Source organism: Alexandromys fortis, unplaced genomic scaffold, assembly GCF_014885135.2.
Source record: "Alexandromys fortis isolate MF-2015 unplaced genomic scaffold, M_Fortis_MF-2015_v1.1 scaffold_81, whole genome shotgun sequence".
NCBI lineage: Eukaryota > Metazoa > Chordata > Mammalia > Rodentia > Cricetidae > Alexandromys > Alexandromys fortis.
Window position 1 is genome coordinate 7,066,930 of NW_026067960.1, and position 20,131 is coordinate 7,087,060.

Sequence of the window (20,131 nt, forward strand, 5' to 3'; positions counted from 1 at the left end):
TGAAGTGTCTCGCTCTTCTAGAACATTTTCTACTGATCCAGAGCAAAGTGCCGTTTATCTTAATGGTGCTAATTTCTTTCGCATTGACTCTCGTTTCGTCCACACCTGCCTTGTTCACAGCTGGTGTGCTGGTGTGCCTTTACACACGACACGTGGTTTTCACATCCTTGTGCTCCCGTCTTGTTCAGAATTATCAGTGTAAATGTGTCTAAAATCAATCAGCAACATCCATGTCACGGTCTGGATGCGATGCTGCCTTGAAGTTTCTTCTGCCAATCAAAATAACCTAATACTTTCGAATGTCATTAAAAGTTTCAGAACACAGGGAGAATGTAGCCTGATTATTTTGCCAGAATGCTACATGAATGACCTCTGGTCAAATTCTCATCCGAGTCCTTGTTCCCATCCAGAAACTCATGAGAATAACCTTTGCTCTTCTCCCGCCTCTCAGCTGCACCCCGTCTTCCTTCTCAGGTCTCATCAGAATTGCCTGTTAATCTCTGCTTAAGTGCTGTAGAGCCCCCCTAGCCTGTAGCTCCAGACCTTCACAGATTCTTCTCACAAACCATTTCTAACAGTCTCAGAACCACACGGCCAGGTTATTCTTAAAAACGTCCCACTCCTGGTACCAAGTAGCCATGTAACTTCTCTTGTCATTGACAAGATACTTCACAGCAGCAATTTAAGGAAGGTTTATCTTAGCGGGTGAGCTCCATCAAGCACTGTGGGGAAACCACGGTGATGCTAATGATAGCAGAGGCATGGGGATATGGGATGTGTATGCATGTGTTTGTAGACAAGCTCACCCTTGTATATACACAGAGAAGCCAGAGATCAACCCCAGCTGTCTTCCCCAGTTGCTCTCCACTCTCACAGAGCCTCCCAGTGAACCTGGAGTTCAGCGATTTCTAAGCTGGCTGGCCACTGAGCTCCATATATCCTCCTGTTTCCACCACCTAAGCACTGAGATTTCAGAAGCATGCCACTATACCCAACTCTCTTATGTAAGTGCTGGGGTGCACACTACAGGAGGATGGGCCTCCCTCCTGCTTCCGAGCATGCTCAAACTGATCTCAAATGAATCCCTTCCTTCACCTTCCTTTTGAGCAAGTGATTGTGTGATTTTTAGAGAGGCAAACTGGATGCCTAGTTGCTTAAATATGAGTTCAGACCTACCCACCAAGACTGCTTTAGAGCAGAATTTAAACACAGCCAGTCTTTCACTCCACAGCCCAGTTTGAGGGTCACTGAGTTTTAGCATGCCCCCATCAGTTAAAGGTGAGAGTCATCTCAAGTGTGGGAAACCTACTTTGAACTTCTATGCATCTTGCCTGATCCCTCTTAAAGAGTCTTGTAAAAATGAACTTAAATTTACATCAGAATCAGTCTCAAGAGCATAGACTCAATGTGAGATTACTCCGCTCCCCAGATGACTGGAAAGATTTTGCTGCCTAAGCATGAGGGCCTGCGTTTGTTCCCCCAGAACTTACAGCAAAGCAGAGCACCATGGTCTGTGGTTCCCAGTTCATCGAGTGTTCTTGGAAGGCAGTATGTGTGTTCACACATGTGTGCACCAGCATGTACTGTGCACACATGGAGAGTCTCGGCAGCTATGTGCTGTATCACATGATGCAACATGAAAACACACAATTTGTGGAAATTGATCTATTCAATAGAACTTTCTAGAATGAAGGAAATGTTCCCTGTCTACCTATGCCAGTATGGTAGTCTCTAGTAATCACACCGGCTAGTGTGATTAACTTAAATTCAGTTAGTTATAACTGTAAATTAAATTTCATGTAAATTCAAGTGTTCGCTGTGGCTCTTGTGCTAGAGACATGGACTGTGGACTCACATGTGGTCCTGATGCTGGGAGGTCCCTGGGCATGTGGAATGGTCAGTTTTCAGACGGGTTCATCCCAGCCTCCAGGATCTAGAAGAAGAATCCTTCTGTGTAAAAATGTGTGCGCCCATCCATCATCCTGTCATTTTTTAAAAAGACCTTTAGTCTGGATGTCTTGTATCTGTCACTGGGTACGGTACCTGTCAATTTGTATTACACAGTGTGCCTTCTGCAAGATCCTGCCCCAGGGTAACCACTCTTGGTGCCTTTTTATTGCACACACAAAATTAGTACAGTGTTAATCACTGTTATCAACTAAAAACATAGTTCACAATAAAAAGTACCTTTGAATGCTTTAGAGCTTACAGCCCCACGTGCAGACAAACGCTGAGGAGCTCCTGCCCAAATTTTCCTCCCCCAAGTGTCACTCTTGGGACCCTGGGAAGAAAGGGCCGCCCGGCTACTGTCACCTTAACATGATGAAGACCCTTGAGACATACATTTTCAACTTCGCTTTGGCAGTCACGAACACCCCCAGATACATCAATGCCATAATCCAGGCCTAACGACACTTTCAGAGGAGGGAGATGAGGTGTATAGATCCAGTGGCCAGTCTCAGCGCTGTGGTCCTCAACCTGAGACGCGCACATTTGACAGGTGTTATTTAGAATACTGTCTGGGTTTCTGGGTAGAAGACAGCCATGATTCTCTGCCTGCTCCACCACCGAAATTAGCCACTCTCGTTCCCCCCCTGCTCCATGTGAGGTCATGGTCTCTGCTCTGGGTGTGTATGGGTCCCACTCCAACACCTGCTACAATGTTATTTTACCATTCTCCCAGGGTCGGGGTTGTGGTTGAAATGTAATCTCTCCAAGAGAGCCCCACACGAACGGTGCAGGAGGCTCTTAAATGTTTGCTCAGTTAAGGCTGCGACTGTGCTCCAAGCCAGCTAAAGGGCACAGGGTAAACACAGCAGGCCCTGCACACACGCTCCCAGAGGTATCAGGCGCTAGCCTGGGATGCTGCTGTATGGAGAACAGGAAGCACGTTCTGAGTGGCTGTGTGAGTCAATATTTATTTTGTGATGAGCCTGAGAAACCAAAGCAACCAGCACTGCCACAAGCTTTGTGCACCTAAGATGCCACTGTTCCTAACAAGTGCCCTCCAGAGTCTCCTGGGGGATCGCATCGGGCTCTTTGTGTGTGTCTCCAAGGACTGATTCCAACCAATGTGGCTGGGCGCTCCTGCACAAACCACAAGCCATGACACCCTCTGATAGACGTGAGCACAGGCCAATTGAGGCGGGTCTTCAGCGGGGTTCCTCTTCTCAAGTAATTCTAGGGTGTGGGTTGTGTCAAGTTGAGAATAAAAACTAGCCAGGACATTGTGTATCAGCCCCAAATGAATTTAAATTATGAACACCAGAGGGTAAGCGAAGGATAGCAACCTTTGGCTTGTCCCTTCTCGGGGATGCTTTGACCTCGTGTACCTGGGAATTTGCATGTGGGCTCAGCATGGCAGGGCTGTGGGAAGGGAATGAGGGGGAAGCCAGGGGTTCTGACCCAGGGGCTTAATGGAGTCTCTGCTTTTGAACACCGCCTTGCCTCACCCAAGTCTGTGCCGTCTTCAGGGAATCGGAGCAGGACCCTGTGACAAGCACTCACACTGCAGAGACAGCAGTGCCAGCCGGTCAGGCTGGTTCCTGTCAGTCTTCCTGTCCGCCTGTCCTCACATCAACGTGTCCCACAGCCCCTCTTCTCAAGTTCTGCCTGAAAGACAACACTGGTTCTAGCTTAGCAGGGGTTCATCTTTCTGACGCCGTGACTGTTCCTGCTGTTTGCCGCTCAGAACATGTTTGGGACCCATGCATCAATTTCAGCCTCAAACTCTGTCTCACACATACACAGGGAAAATTAAATCAGATCAAGCAGAAATTGCCTTAAAGGCAGTTAATATTCTGACGAAACTCCTGTTCAGCGTGGTCATGCTAACCGGGTCTGCCATGCTTAGCCTATTATCTGGGTCAGACAAACGAACAAGTCAGGCATCCCTTGGGTGTCTTTGGGGGACTGGCCCTAGGAAATCCCATTTACCTTATGGCTCTGGGTTTCAATTTACGGCGGGGTTAGCAGATGCCAAAACAATGAAAGAATAGTGAACGATTTTGAATGGGTGGATGGGTTTAGGAAATTGTCTGTTCGAAATGTGAAAACTGTAGACTGTGCTTGAAGCATTTGAAATGGAGGCCACTGTTTTTATAGCTAGAAAGTGAGAAACACTCCAAAACCAATAGGAAGGGGTTGGGAGGCAGATTATGAAAATGGGATGGGTGTAAAATTGCTGCTGGAAAGGCAATTGTCGGCTCGTGCAGACACCCCATGTTAGCTGTGGGGTGGACTAAATGGTCAGCAGAGTAATCCCCTCAAGTAGCATATGTCAATAAAAGTCGAGACTATCATACCTTGCATGGCAAAAGGGACTTGCAGGTGCAGTTAAGAACCTTGAGGTATGGTATGGGGACATAACTCCATTGGTAAAGACCTTGACGCACAAGCTAGAGGACTCCAGTTCTATACCCTGAAGCCACATACGAAAGCCAGGTGTGGGCAATGCTTTTCTAATCCCAGCACCATGAAAGTGGGGAGAGGAGGGCCCCTGGGGCTCACTGGCCAGCCAGATCTGCGCTGTTTAGTGAACCCCGAATCAATGAGAGAACCTATCTCATAAAATGAGGTGGGCAGCTCCTGAGATTGACTTCTGTCTTCCTCAGGAGGGGCACATAATCCTCAGGACCACAGGCTACTCTGTGATATGGGATACCCCTCTGTATACTGTGAACACTATTGGTTAATAAAGAAACTGCCTTGGCCTGTTGGTAGGGCAAAAGAGTAGAACTAGGCGGGGGGGGGGGGGTATAAACTGAATGCTGGGAGAAAGGAGGCGGAGTCAGGAGAAGCCATGTAACCCCCCCCCCAAAGAGCTTTACCCAGTAAGCCATAGCCATGTGGTAATACACAGATTAGTAGAGATGGGTTAATTTAAGATATGAGTTAGCCAGAAATATGCTTAAACTATAGGCCAAACAGTATTGCAAATAATTTGGTTTCTTTGTGATTATTTCTGCACTGAGCAGCTGGGAACAAACAAGTAGCCTCTGACAACTCTGTCCTCTTCAGGACCACGCAACAGGAGACCCTGCTGCAGACCCCATCTCTGTTCTGACTTTCTCTCCAGACCTTCTTTGTTTTTTTGCTTTGTTTTTGCTTGTCAGACTATCTTTTTTTTGTAAAGGGGGTCTCATACAGCCTAGGCTGGCTTTGAAAGAGTCTCCTTCCTCTACCTTCCAAATACTAAGTTTACAGAGTTGTACTACAATATTCTGCTTCTATTTGTGTGTGTGTGTGTGAGAGAGAGAGAGAGAGAGAGATGAGGGATCATCCTGGAGCATTTTGGAGCTGGGTGACTCCTGTGGTGTGTGTGTGTGTGTGTGTGTGTGTGTGTGTGTGTGTGTGTGTGTGTGTGACAGAGAGATGAGGGAGCATCCCGGGGCACTTGGGGCTGGGTGACTCCCGTAGTGTGTGTGGGGGCACACCCTGTGTGCTGTATGAGGCACAACAGCAACCTTGGCTTCTACTCCAAGAAACAGGAACATCTATCCTGCAATGGTTAATATTCTCAATTTGACAGGATCTAGAGTCGCCCAGGAGACAAGCTTCTAGGCACTCCTGTGAGGAAGTTTCTAGATTGGATTAACAGGGATGAGAAGAACCACCTTAACTGTGAGCGACATCATACCAAGGGCTAGTGTCCTGACACCTTACCTATGGGTGACATCACACCAAAGGCTAGGGTCCTACAATGAATAACAAGGAGAAAACAAGCTGAGTCCCTGCTTCCTGACCATGGACATGCAATGACCGCTACCTCGAGTTCCTGCCGCCGTGATGGACTGTATCTTTCAACTGTGAGCCAAAATGTGTCTCTTCACAGGAGCAAGATAAGTAACTAATATGCACAGCCCCCAGACAGAACCGGCTCCCTGCAGGCTATCTGCAGCTGTCCTCTACTCTCTAAGCCTGTATTTTCCTGCAGCTGTGCAGGCTGAAGTTGGCCATGTGAGACCTCAATGCATCAAGTCCAAACTGAATGCTGTCACTGTGTGTGGGACGCAGCTATGGCTTCTCTGCCTCCTTTGTGCCCACCACATCCGAGGGTGTCAGCACTGTCAGGGGCCCCAGCCCGCAGGGAGAGGAGCTGGCTCTCCGTCTGGATCTTCTGCGAGTCTCAGGAAGGTCAGACCGTGGCCGTGCCATGCCTGCCCAGGCCTGGGATCTTCATCTGAGCCCCTGGGCAACGTCACTGGAGCGCTTCAGGTCCATTAGTCCCACATGCCTGCTGGGACCCTAGACCTTTGCATGCCCAGCACCATCTACTTCTGGCTTTTTCTGGAACCAGATGTGGTCTAAAGCAGGTTTTCAGCTAGGAAGACTCTCCACTGTATACCTCAAAAGTTCAGAGCCTGAAGTAATGCCAAGCCTAGACAAGCTGGTCATGACATCCCCACCTAGCCCACCCTGGCTCTACCAGGCCAGTATAGCCAAGCCTGGTAGCCTTGTCTAAAACAGGCTACCATATGTCAACCCAGGACAACGGTCCCACTCAGGCTATACCTGAAACATGAATGTGTCAGCCCAGGACCAACAAGACTAACCCAAATCCACCCAGGTCAGCCCCAAGCCATAGTCCCAACACCTCAAGCCCGGCAGATCAAACCATACCAACTTGCTTGACGGGTCCTTAGCAACAGCATTACCTCATCCCAGGGGTGAGACACCCCAAAGACACAAGCAACCCATCATGATGGTGTGTACAGTCTTGAGTTTCTGATAGCCCATCCTGAGGTGAGGAACACCCAGCTCTCCTAAAGCAAGGGCCCACCAGGCTCCCCGCAACCTGTCAACTATTTGACAGCCACACTCGCGGTCACTGTGCTGCCGGCTGCTTGACGTGGCTTTCAAACCACCGCCTCATTTCAATAATTATAAAGCTGTCTGGCCTCTGACAAACAAGGAGGAGGCTTTCCCTCAGCAGCCAAGCCTGGGAGGAGGTGACCGGAGTCAAGCCTCGCCCTCCTCTGTGTTTCTACTCCTCCTAATTTGTGTTTGCCCAGAGAGATTGAAATGGGGACCTCGCAGGCTTGGTGCTCATGCTCCACCCTGCCAATCACAGTGAGGCTCTACACGATTGGATGTGAGTCGAGGTGAATTACTCCAGTTCTGTACTCTGATGGGGAGACACCCGTGGGGAATACAGGCCTCCTCTGCGTGTGTGTGCTCACATGCATGTTCCCGGAAAGCAGACACTGGCTCCGGCACCCCAGGCCCACAGCCTCTGATTTGTTTTCTGCAGGGCTCTTGAAGCTGCCCCATCAACAGCTGGACACTGGAATTAAAGCCGATGTCTACCTGGGCCTCAAATGGCTACTCTGTAAATGTCAGTAATGACAGCAGGGCCAGTGGGTGGCACGACTCTCATTATCCCAGCCTGGGATACCTGCTCACCTGGACTTCAGAGCACTGGGTAAATGACAACATGCCTCATTCTGCCATGGAACAGACCGTACTGCACACTGCCTGTGACACATAGGCTCAAGGAGCATGACCTAAGGGGCCTCAAGCTCCTGCGCACACCCTGCCGGGTCCCCTACCGCCAGAGCACTCCTATCTACATAATAGGGCATAACGGGCTCTGGACCCGCTGTTCTTCACTGCTGACCATCTGGGAGATATGACCAGTGACACTGCATGGGTCTGTCCCTCTGTGCCCAGGGTAAGGCCTTGTCTGGGGGCCACTGACCTCAGAGAGCACACTGGGCATCTCTGTCTTTGAAAGGCTCCATCCTGAGGTAGATTCTGTTTCCCAGCTCCCCCTGCTTTTAGGTTTATTTACTGACTAACCACCTGTTCCGGACAGTTGCTTCACTTCCTGTTTGCATAACCCCTGGGGTGGCTAGAGAGTTGGCCAAGCGCCATAGATGGTGAGAAGGTTCCCAGGGGAGGAGGCTGCTCTTGTCCTGAGGGGAGCTAGATTCAGCAACAGTGTTATTGCTACAGGTCTCCACCTCGTGTGATTAATTCCATTTATAGCAGAACCAATAACTCATACATTCAAGGCATTCTGTCATGCATACCTGTAAATAGATTGAAAGTTTACTGAAGCATGCTGGGTAAACACGGTTCGAGTGTCTGCATACCTCCCGGAGGACCTCCAAGTTCTTTAGATTCGGGCGATATTTTTTATAGTGCATATGAATTGGTGCTACGGAGGCCACCTGGCCACCCTGGCCCCCGCCCCCATCACCCCTGAAGTTCCGTTTACTCTCGATGGCTCTGTGTGAGCCGTGCCTGAGATGCTCTCCACTGATTTAGTGTCACATCTGTGCAGTGACCTGAGGTGGGGTCACCCTGGCTGAGCAGCAGGGTTCATCCCTAGGAGCACAAAGAACCAAGGGAGAGCTTCCCGCACTGGCAATCAGGGTGAGTAATGGACCCAGGAAGGAGCCCGAAACTTGAGTCTCATGAGAATAGCAAGTCTTTCCCTTCCCTCTCCTCCCCTCCCCTCCCCTTCTCTTCCTGTCAGTCCCCTTCCCTTCTCTTCCTTTCTTCCCCTTCTTCCTCTTCTCCTCCTTCTTTGGATTTATTTTACTTAATTAATAATGATATTTTGCCTGCATGTATGTAAGTGCAGAGTATGTGTGTGTGTGTGTGTGTGTGTGTGTGTGTGTGTGTGTGTGTTACCTGCAGAAGCCGTAAGCAGACATCAGATTGTCCTGGAGCTGGAGTTATAGACAGTCGTGAGCCACCAGGTGGGTGCTGGTAACTGAACCCGGGTCCTCTGCAAGAGCGACCAGTGCCCTTAACCACCGAACCATCTCTATAGCTCAGTTTTCGTTGAAGGCCTCATCAAAAAGAACACAAATCGGATACCCTGCACCATTGCATGCCCTCTGCTGTCAGCTCTGTCTTTCAGACTGTGTCCTGCAGATTCTTTCTCAAGCAACCTACCTGGGAGTTCCCTGAGCTGTTGGAGTAGAACCCCAGGAGCTGAGTGCTCTAACCCCCTCCACGAGTGCACAGGGCTCTTCCTTCCCAGCTGCTCCTCTCCCAGGTAAGAGACTCTTGGTCTTCTCCTGGGAACTGTACTCCTGGGGGAGTGTGATTCGATCAACCAACTCCACCAAACCTCTGGCTGTCTCCTTAGCCTGGCCACACAGAACTCTGAATGATCTGCTCACTGGCCTAGCGAGGACTGTGGCATCCAGAGAGGCTCCTCTCTAGAACTTTTGCCAAAGCAATTGAATAATCTCAGCTCGCCAGCCATGGGGCTGCTGGGAATGCAGTGCCTAAACGTACAGCTGCAGGTGACCTTGCTGCTACCAGGAGGCAGCTTCACGAAGAACGGAGTCTATTAACCCAAGTGCCGAAGGAGTTGAAGCCTACAGGTCAAGAGCAAACAATTGAGTACCAGTTCCAGCCATTCCTGAAGTATAGGCTTGCCTTCACTTTTGGGTTGCCTAAAGTCAATATAGATCTTGGCATTTGAGATACCTGAGCTAAAATGTGTTCTTTCAAAAGCTGGAATGAGTTCGGGTTCACGGTCTTCTGACTGAAAAGCAGTATCATAGTGATGCACCCCGGAGCCCGAATCCCAAGCCTTAGTCAGGCCTTGCCAATCCTTCCGACAACTGCCACGGTTTCCCTGCAAGCCCAAGAGTCAGATTCTAAATTAGTGGTGGGTTTTTTGTTTTGTTTTTAATTCCCTTGGGTGTTACCCTTAATAAAAAGCAGCCACTCCCAAGTCAGAGCACTCACTGATCTGGCCATGTGGAGGAAGGATGTCATTTAAAATAAAAGGTTAAGCCTGACATGGTGGCTCACATTTGTAATCTCAACACTTCAGGAAGATGAGACAGGAGGATTACCCTGAGCTTGAGGTGCACCTAGACTGCACAGTGCGTTTCAGGCCAAGTCGAACTACAGAGTTACTAAGCGATACACTGTCTCAAAAGAAAATATAATAAGAGAAATGAAACGAGAACACGGAGGCACCTCCCACCCTATGGGCTTCTCTTTTCTCAGTGATTCCTGCCCAGTATTTCAGGCCTTCCCTCACCTAGCTTCTCCACAACTGGCAGAGCTGCCCCTTGGAGCCAGCGAACAATGTAGACCACCAACCTTCTGCACCATGGTGCCCTGGGCTTTCTCACCCTTGGCCTTGAATAATATGTGTGAATACACTTAGTTTAGGCTGAGCTATTAATTTTATTTGATTTTACATACCCAAGTCAATGGTATTTTGAACACAACAGGAAAAATCAATGTCCATGAATATACATGATTATGTAAACAGCCATGCAAATAGGAGCCCCTGGGGCCTCTGGCCTGCATTCTGACTATTGGGGACCTCAGGGAAAACAGGAAGGCAGGTTTTATAAGGCAGTGAAAAATAAAGATGGGCTCTACCCCCTCCCTGTCCCCCTGTGCACGATGCCTGATTACAGTAGTATGGTTAAACACCAAAGATCCTGTTTTTATTTACATAACTGTGGTTGGGCTTTCTGCCCACTCTCCCGGGCCTTCCCTTTGCTGACTCTGGGCTCCATGTATCCTTTTTCTAGCCCTCCCCTGCGGTGTGGTCACCTTCTCTGCCCCGCTTCATCTCAGGGCATTGTGTTTTGTCTCCACCGAGATATTTTCTTATTGCCTTTTTCATCTCTCCCTTGACCCTCCACTGTCCCAGGCTGTTGTTTCTCTGTGAGTTTTCCGATGCTTCTGGGTTTGTCCCATTGTAGTAGGAAAAAAGGAACCTCAAAAAGCTCCATGTTTGGTTTGTGACCCACATTGGGAACTACTCTGGAGAAAGTCCCAGACTCACTTGAGGAAAATGTCTATACCCAGATCTCTGGCAGCCGGTTCCCCACAACCAGTATATGCAAATAGCCCAGTGACTATTGCCAGGCAGAAGATGATGTGGTCTAGAAACACAAAGGAACATTAGTCAACCTGGATCAAGAAGACCGTGCCACCGGCAGCCATGCAGACAAGCCCTGGAGACCATGCTAAGTGAAGTAAGCTCACTACTGCCTGATTCTATATGGAAAGCCTACAGGGGGCAGGCTCAGGAGACTGGAAACTAATTGGTGGAGACAAGGCATGGGGGGGGGGGAGAAAAAGGGGGGAGAAGGCAGGTTCAGCAGCACCAAGTCTAGACTGTGCTAGGTGAGCAAACTCCACAGACCCACTGTGTGGCTCAGTGCATTTGCCTAGTCTGTGAGCACATGGACCTCTTGCTGTTCCCTGTTCTGACAGACAGGCTGCAGTCATGAAAACCTGTAAGATCATCTCAAAAGGAAGGGACATAGAGGGTGTGAGGCCATCTAAGGGTAGGCCGCGAGGAGCAGGTACTGACCACAGCCCTGGAACTCTGTGCTCAGGAGACATTGTTAGAACATTGCAAGCACACTCAGTAGAAGGCCCTGCTCTGCTTGGGCCATATGGTGCCTCAGTTCGCACAATCAGATCACTTCCCACTCTGACAACTTGAGAATGGTTGCACAAAGGATGTGGAACTCACTCTGCCTCTTGTTCTCGCTCTCATTATCTTTCTCTCCCCTTCTGAGCTCAGCCCACACACAGCCATGGAACTGCCTGAAGCGAGAAGGCTGGACTGAGCTGGGCGGGGTAGGCAGCTTGTGCTGAGGAGCAGCAACATGTCCCCCCTAGCACAGAGGGTCCCTCCTTGACCATACATCCTGGACCTACCTTCTGGGCAGAAGCAGGCAGGTTTCTCCCGACCAAGCCTCCTCTTCCCACTGCCTCCACTGCTCAGTGATTTCTGGGAAAGTGACTTATCTGGTGGCACTTCACTGAAGAGACCCTCCTGGAGTCTGGGATTCTCTCAGTGAGTCAAGGCCAAACACCTACCTCAAAAGGAAGAACGGGGATAAGGTGAATGGAGCCACTGCACACTCACCAGCCCAGTAAAGGGCAGAGCATCTCTTCCTTCCCTGAAGCTTACGCTGACTGGAATATTCCAGTCTATTACACCTCTTGGGTGCCTCAGACCAAGTGAATTGTGCTGGCTTTTTTTCTCCCAGTGTTTCATACTGCTCCCCAGATCACCAAACTCCAACTGAACTGGGTAGGGAGGACCATGTTGGTGTGGGAAGTCCTTCTGTATATGTGTTACTACTATTATTGGTTAATGAATAAAGAAACTGATTGCACCTATGGCAGGGCAGAATAGAGCAAGGCAGGAATTCCAAGCAGAGATAGAGGAGAAAAGAAGGCATGGTCAGGGAGATGCCATGTAGCTGCTGAGGAGACAGGTGCTGGAACTTCACCGGTAAACCACAGGCCTCGTGGTAAAATACAAAATATAGGAATGGGTTAATTTAAGACGTAAGACTTAGTTAATAAGAAACCTGAGCTGATAGACCGAGCAGTGTTTTAATTAATAGCGTTTCTGTGTGATTATTTGCATGTGGGCGGCTGGGAATGAACGAGCAGCCTCCACCAACGCCATGTCACATCTCTGAAGTCATTATTGGTAAGAACAAGGTGTGTTTACTTAGAATATGACCTCCTGACAATGATTTACAAATGACAGAGAAAAGTCCCTACTGTAGTTGGACACCCAGGAGGGAGGGGACTAACCTGGGTGCAGAGTGCTTCATCTGTGCTGACTCTGCAGCTGAAGTTCTCAAGTGGGGAAGGTGGGAGTGATCTTGTTTGTTGGTGGCTGAAGCACCATCTTATGAAAGATGTTTCCCAGGACTTGTGGGGCTTAAGAGACTCGTTGGGGTTTTGGGGGTTCAAAGAAGTTCATGGGGGCTCACAGCACAGAGGTGCTCTTTCTTAGTAGGTACCAGGCAGCTTACTCATCGGTCAGAATTGCTCACCACTAATCTATCTGGCAAGGCAAGAAGCAGAAACTCTGCACTGAGAAGGTAAGAAGCCAGCACTTTATCTGAAGTTCATATAGGGGAGTCTGCATCCCCAAATCCTACTACATCTGTGTTGTGGACTATTAGCCAATCATAGAAAGGAGCCATTAAGCTGTGAAGACATGAAATAAACTCAGATTTGTTTTGCTACGTGAAGGAAGACAATCAGAAAAGGCTCCAAAATCCCATTCCAGCCATATGACATGCTGGAGAAGGGGAAATGGCAGAGTCAGCAGAGAGGTCAGAAGTTTCCAGGGTTAGGCTAGAAGGGAGCACAAGGATGCTTAGCCAGGGAAACTTAACCTGAGTGAAACTATCAGAGAGACCATACTGTATCCATTCAAATACGGAGCTCCCTTGTAAAGCCCAGATCTCAGTAACAGTGTAGCCACACTGGTTCCTCTTTTGTTGCAATCTTAATACAGCATGGGAGAGGTTAGTGCTGGGAGGCGGGTTTCACTGGTGAGTGTCCCAGGGCACACCTGTGTGAATCCTGGGTGGGGCAGCCAGTCTAATCTCCATACTTTCTAGTGATCTTTCTGTAAACCTAAAGCAACTCTTAAAAAAATAAAGGCTTTGGAAAACACTTTAAAATTATAGTTATTTATTTTATATGCCTGTGTGTATATGCGTGGCACACACACCACATCTCATGTGTGTAGTTCAATGGACAACTTGCCAGTCAGTCCTCTTGTTCAGGTCCTCAAATACCTTTGCCCACTGAGCCGTCTTGCCAGCCCCTTCTGATCTGCCTGCTTCTACCTCCCAAGTATTGGGATTATGAGCATGTTCCACCAGATAGAATTTATGTGGTGCTGGAGATGGAACCTAGGACCTTGGGCATGCTGGGCAAACATCCTACCAACCGAGCTACACCACGGTAGGCAGCCGGGTACTGAGACACACACAGAGACAACAGTGAGTGCCCAGCTCTGTCTGGATCAACCCTGCTTTTCATTCTTTTTCCTTGGTCCTGAAAAGGGTCCAGAATAAGTCAAGTTTGTTATGATGCCATCTGCTGGGACCTTTCCAGCGATGGGGGGGGGGGCATTCCTCTGTAGTTGAGGAAGTCACCTGGTATTGGAGACTGCAGACCACCAGACTCTGAATGTCTTGTAAACAACTTGTTTTCCTCTGCTCTGAGCAGCCTGCAGCTGCTCTGAGCACGAGACCTTGATGGCAGGAGAATGGTTTCTGGTGGGCCTGTGACTGAAAGATCCCGAGAGCTGGGGTGTGGCCAGAGCCTAAATAGACTGCCCCTGAGCACAATAAAGTTGGCATTCTTGTATCAAGGAAGATCCATCTCTCTCTCTCTCTCTCTCTCTCTCTCTCTCTCTCTCTCTCTCTCTCTCTCTCTCTCTCTCTCTCTGTTTGTGTGTGTGTGTGTGTGTGTAGGTATACTCGCATGAGCCTGTGGGTAGGTGTGGGTGCACATGTGTCCACATATGTTAGGAGTCCAGAGGTGACTTCCCATCTTACCTTTTGTGACAAGGTGTTTTAGTTGTCTTTCTGTTGCTATGACAAACACCATGGCTAAAAGTAACACGCGGAGAGAAAGGGTTTATTTCAACACACAGGTTATAGTCCCGCACTGGAGGAAGTCGGGAACTCAAGGAGGAGCTTGAACCAAAAACCATGAAGGAATGCTGCTGCTTTGAAGATTCACGCTCAGCTAGCTTCCTTACATAGCCCAGGCCCACCTGCCTAGGGGTGGCGCTGCCCACAGTGGACTGGACCCTTCGCACCAATTAACAGTCAAAGCAAATCCCCACACACCAGTTTGATCCCAGATAGTCCCTTCTCAGGTAATTTTAGGTTGTGTCGAGATGACAGTAAAAGTCATCTGGGACATGGGTCTCTCGCTAAAGCTGAAACTCACAGATTCTGCTAGACTAGCTAATCAACATGCCTCCCCGGTGCTGGGATTGCAGGTGTACACCATCATGACGGGCTCTTCCATGCTGGGCCGCTGGAACATGCTCTGGGATTGCAAGTGTACACCATCACAGCTGGTTCTACATGCTGGAGCACTGTAGCATGCTGGGGTTGCAGGTATACACCATCACAACGGGCTCTACATGCTGGGGTTGCAGGTATACACCATCACAACGGGCTCTACATGCTGGAGCACTGTAACATGCTGGGGTTGCAGGTATACATACACCATCACAACGGGCTCTACATGCTGGGGTGCTGTAACATGCACTTCCCTCTGACCACGCTTCCTTCATCATTGTGCGTCTGTGCTGGCTTATCTTATGTCGTCACCTGAAAGGAGGGCACCTCAAGTGAGAAAATGCCTCCATATGATCTGGCTGTAGACATTTTCCTAGTTAGTGATCGATGGGGGAGGGGCGAGCCCATTATGAGTGGTGCCATCCCTGGGCTGGTGGTTCCAGGTTCTATCTGAAACCAGGCCGAGTAAACCAAAGGAAGCAATGCAAGCAGCAGCAGCACCCTCTGTGGCATCTGCATCGGTTACTCCCTCCAAGTTCCTTTCCTGTTTGAGCTCCCGCGACCTCCTTCGGTGAAGAACAGTGGGATGGCAATGTGAACCAAATAACCCTTTCCTTCCTAACCTGCTTTTTGGTCATGGTGTTTCAACAAAGCTGCAGAAACCCTAACTAAGTCAGTATCTTTCTGCCTTCTGTAGCAAGCCCCTTACTGGGAAGAAGACATTGCTCCTTCCGCGCTGAGGTAGTGGGACTCTCTAGAGGTCATTATTCTCAGGATGGGCATTGTGCTGGCGTCGGTTACCTTGGGATATGGCTTGGACTGAGAGCCCTTGGGGCTAGGCTCTCCCCACACTCACCATGAGAGACTGGCTTGGTGCACTGACACCCACCCTTCACTGTTCTCCCCCAGGGATGGTCTCCAGGGCTGGCTGAGGGGTAGCCTCACCACCTCTCCGCCTGTGCAGATCTTCTCCCTTGCAGTTACTGCAGACCCAGGAAGTGACAGACTCTGGGCAGCTGTTGGGACACGCCTCCCGGGACAAGGCAGCATGACCCAGGCAGAGAATACCTGTGGCTCAGGGCTTCAGTCTTTCCTTGCTGCATAGGATTCGTGTTTGAGAGAGGACAAGAATGATCCCAAGTCCAGGAACAAACCTGCTTGCAGATAGCATGGAGGACTTGCCCCTGCCCCACTGGGAGGACTCGCCTCAGCCCCGCTGCCAGTGATGGCTGTGTCCTCGGGCCTTCCTGAAGCTATAGAAGTCAAGGCGTATCTTTTCAGGCCAGGCCACTTCCACATCCTTTCCATTTTCTCCGTGTCGCTGTTTTTATGGCCACTCTGTCTGCTCGTAATCCTAGCTTCCCCATATTCTTCCTCCCTTTAAATCTGATATCATCCACTTTACTGTTTAATTTCATTTCCTCTCCTTGGATGCTTGTTTTTAATCTTCTCCCTCCCCCAGTGTCTCTGGGGTCCCATCCCACAAGCATTGTCAGGAGTCTACCCGCCCCATCACTGCAAGGCTCTTTCTTCCAGCCCCTGATTGTGGTTCTTTAGGAAAGGTGCACACCACCCTTCCCCCACTCCAGGCTGCCTTGCTGACTCCACCTCCTCTCTCAGCTCTTCCTCCAGAACTTAGTCAGATACGTGCTGAGCACCTGCAAGGGGATGCTGAGGACAGCACAGAAGCCTGCAGATAGATGGCCCCACTAGAGACACAAGAGTGTTCCCGGCTGTGTGGGGTGTATCTCACAGCCTGGCCAGAAGTCCTTGGACCTTAGATGGTCAGCAGGGAACCTGAATAGAATGTCCAGGCAAGCCAGGGCCAGCGGAGGTCCTGGCGAACAGTAAGGGTGGCTGTAGGGTACAGTGACGGAGTGAAAACCTGCCAGAGTCCGGGTGTCACAGCACCCCACGGGCTGTAGAGAAATCATCAAGACCCTAAAGGGACCATCTGCAACAAGACCACCTCAGATCTAGCCTCTCAACTGACCCCTCAGTCCTGGTGTGCTAAGTACATAGAAGAGAAGGAAAGCTGCAGGGATCCGGGGCAGGCAGAGGTGACTCCAGCCACTGGCCAGACAGGGCAGAAAGAATTGGAGTGGGCTGTAGGGAAAAATCTGAAGAGGAAAGATCTGTTTAAAACGTTAGAAGTCAGTCATCAACCCACTGAGGGCCTGGAATCTGGGTCACCAAGAAAGACACAACTCCATCCACATAGGAGGCCTTAGAGGACGAATGGGAACACCAGCACACTGCTGGGAGATGGGGTCTAATCCCGCGGGGGAGTGTGATAATACTCTCCAGCAGTGATTCCATCCTGGGTCCTCGCCTCCTGCTGAGTGTGTCTTTACACCAGAAAGGGACTAGCAGATGGAATACAAGGTCACAAGTGAGTGCCCTGGGATGTGCCTGTGTCAACAGCTCACTGCTGGAACCTCGTTTTCTAACAGCAGACAGAAACCTAACAAAGCATGCCCGTGACTCAGGTCACACGGGAGTGACATGTCTCTCCCCGGTAGACCTGTCCACTCTGACATCTGCTCACTCGGACAGCTTTCTTCTGATTTTTTTCCCTGTTGAGTTGTCTGCATCCCTTCCCACAGCCCAGCAAACACCACAGCGCTGTGGATAACAGCATGAGAGTGGCCTGAAACATCGTGGGGTCCCGGTTCTAGCTCCTTCGCTATTCAGTCCTCTGTTTCCTTCTGTGCAAAATGGAATACTGTGACATGTGTCACGAGGGCACAGACATGTTACATCACTGGGAGTGCTCGCCAGGCGGGAATCTGGACTGTCTGAGGAGCGGGTGAGCTCCCTGTCTCTCTCTCCTCTGTGCACAGATGATGTCCTCTGCAGTGCACAGGAAGGGGCAGGTGTGATAGCCTAGAGCTATCGCAGCCAGAATGAGGGTGCTGAGGGGCAGCATGTGACTTCGCATGGCTTCTGAACTTATAACTGACTGTAGTCAGGCTGAGTGTGGGGTCGAAGGGAAAGAAGATAGGAACCAGGACTTGCCCACCTTCCCTTTGACTCCTTCCATCTCTGGACCAGGATGAGTCCTGGCTGCTAAGCACCATACTTTGATACCACACTGCTTCTGGTTGTAGAACTCAGCCTGGGACTGGGTGTAGTGGTTCAAGTCTGTAATCCCAGCACTGGAGAGGTTGAGGCAGGAGGATTGCTGGAAGTTGGAAATGGGCGAGAGAAGATCTGACAACTGCCCATGGTAGGCATGTCCAAGTATTTTTCCTATTGTGGGGCACCAGAATTCCATGCGGTCTCAATTCCAGGCTCGCACAGCAAGGCTAGGCAGGCTGTAAGTGACAATGGATGCCGAAGGGGAAAGAGCTGCAATATGAAAGCTCAAACAGTACAAGGATGCCTCCTCTCTCTTATTCCCAGGGAAGCTTGGCCAGGCAGGTAAGTGATACTACACTCGCAGGCAGAGAGCTACTTATGCTATGCTCACCGCCCCCATCTCTCTCTTGCTCCTTCCCTTAAGAGTCTTCTGTCCTCCGTGTAAAGAGGTTTTCAGTAGTAGCAGGTAGATTCCATCCCTTCCCATCCTGCCTCAGATATTCTTAACAACACCCCCCAAGGGCCTGGCTTTATTTTATGAACACAGTTGTTGCTAACTCTGCCTTCCTTACAAGACAGCTTTCTCATTTACCATGGAGGTGCCTAAAAGATGATGGTAAATGCAGGATGAAGGAGAAGATGGCTCAGTCATTAGCGTGCTCGCCACAAAAGCTGAGGACCTGTGACTGGATCCCCAGCACCTGCTTAAAAAGATGCCCATGGCAGTATACATCTGTCACCCAACACTGGAGAGAGGAGACAGGACACCTGTGACTGGCTGGACAGACGGCCTAGCCGAATCACTGAGCGCCAGGTCCACCAGAAACCCTGGAGATATCAGCAAAGTGGAAGGCAGCTGGGGAAGACACCAGAGCCAACCTCTGTCTCAACACATACGCACCCTCTCACACCTTCTTATACACGTACAAACACCTGTATAAATACATATGTGTGTATGCACGTGTGTGTGCGCACACGTGTGCGCGCGCACACATACACAGTGAGAGAGAGACAGGGAGTGCAAAACGATGAATACAGGTGAAATCAGAGATCTGTGAGCATTTGACTTGCAGAAGCTGAAGCCCTTGCCTTACACCCAACAGGTAGGCAGTGGCAAGCCAGAACCGCACCTTTTACCCACAGAGCCCCAGACAATGGATCCAAGGCCAAGGAAACAGCATCCCAAGGTCTTTGGTCCAGGGCCTTCCACCGAAAGCAACGTCTCTGATTCAAATGTTAGTATGTGTTGCTGTCCTTGAGGGTGGCTGCTAAATGAGAGGTTTGAGGATCTAAGACCCTTTTCCCTGGGCAGTATTGGCGGTGCCAGGATCTTCACCCTTTCTCCGTATGCAGCAAAGGAAGAGTATTTAGAGTTTTTACTATAGATTTTAGTATGCGCATTAAGAGGAGAAAAGGAGCTTATGGGAAAAGATCAAATTGTCTTGCCCCTGCAATCCCCACACTCAGGAAGCTGAGGCAGGAGGATTGCTGCCAGTCTGAATCCAACCTGGGCCTTAAAATAGAAAAAGAAAGGAAAGGTAGAATGGAGGGAGAGAGGGAGGAAGAAGGCAGTGTTGTTGCCTGTTGCAGACTGAGCCTGGAGAATCTGCATTTCCATTGGGAATCTGCATATTGCCTCTGAAGTGAATAACTTTCCAGTTTGTGTGTGTGTGTTATCCTGTGGATTTCAGTAGGTAGTACTGGGTGAGGGGTCCAAGAACCTATATTTTTAAGCAAGCTTGTCGTGTGGTCGGCCAGACTGCAAGTGACAGAATAGGCAGGTCCCCGGGAAGAGCTGCTTCGCATTTACTGTGTCTTATCATGCCCTCTTCACTTCGCTCGGAACAAGTCTGACAAAGCAATGCTCTCTGCTGGACTCGTACGGGTTACTGCAACGCTTCTGAGCCATGTTCTTGGAAACATGGGTTCCCACAAGATGCCTCAGCCGACTCCTTGAATAAGTAAGGCCCATGCCAGGGGTCCTCAGGTCTGCCTGCGAAGGCTGGTAGCCAGCGCCAGTCCGTGAACTCGCTAAGCTTCCTTCAGCCTGGCTGTAAAGTGGGAACCTTTACAACTGTACCCCTGGTGCAGACAAATTCATATACGGTTCCTGATTCACAGCAGGGCCGGCTAATGCCAGGAGAGCGAACTCTGTCAGGAAGTCACATGCATGTCCGGAGGACTGAAGCTCTCTGATGCTTAACCATAGGCAAGAGTGAGACGTGCTAAGTCCAGCATTTGAACCT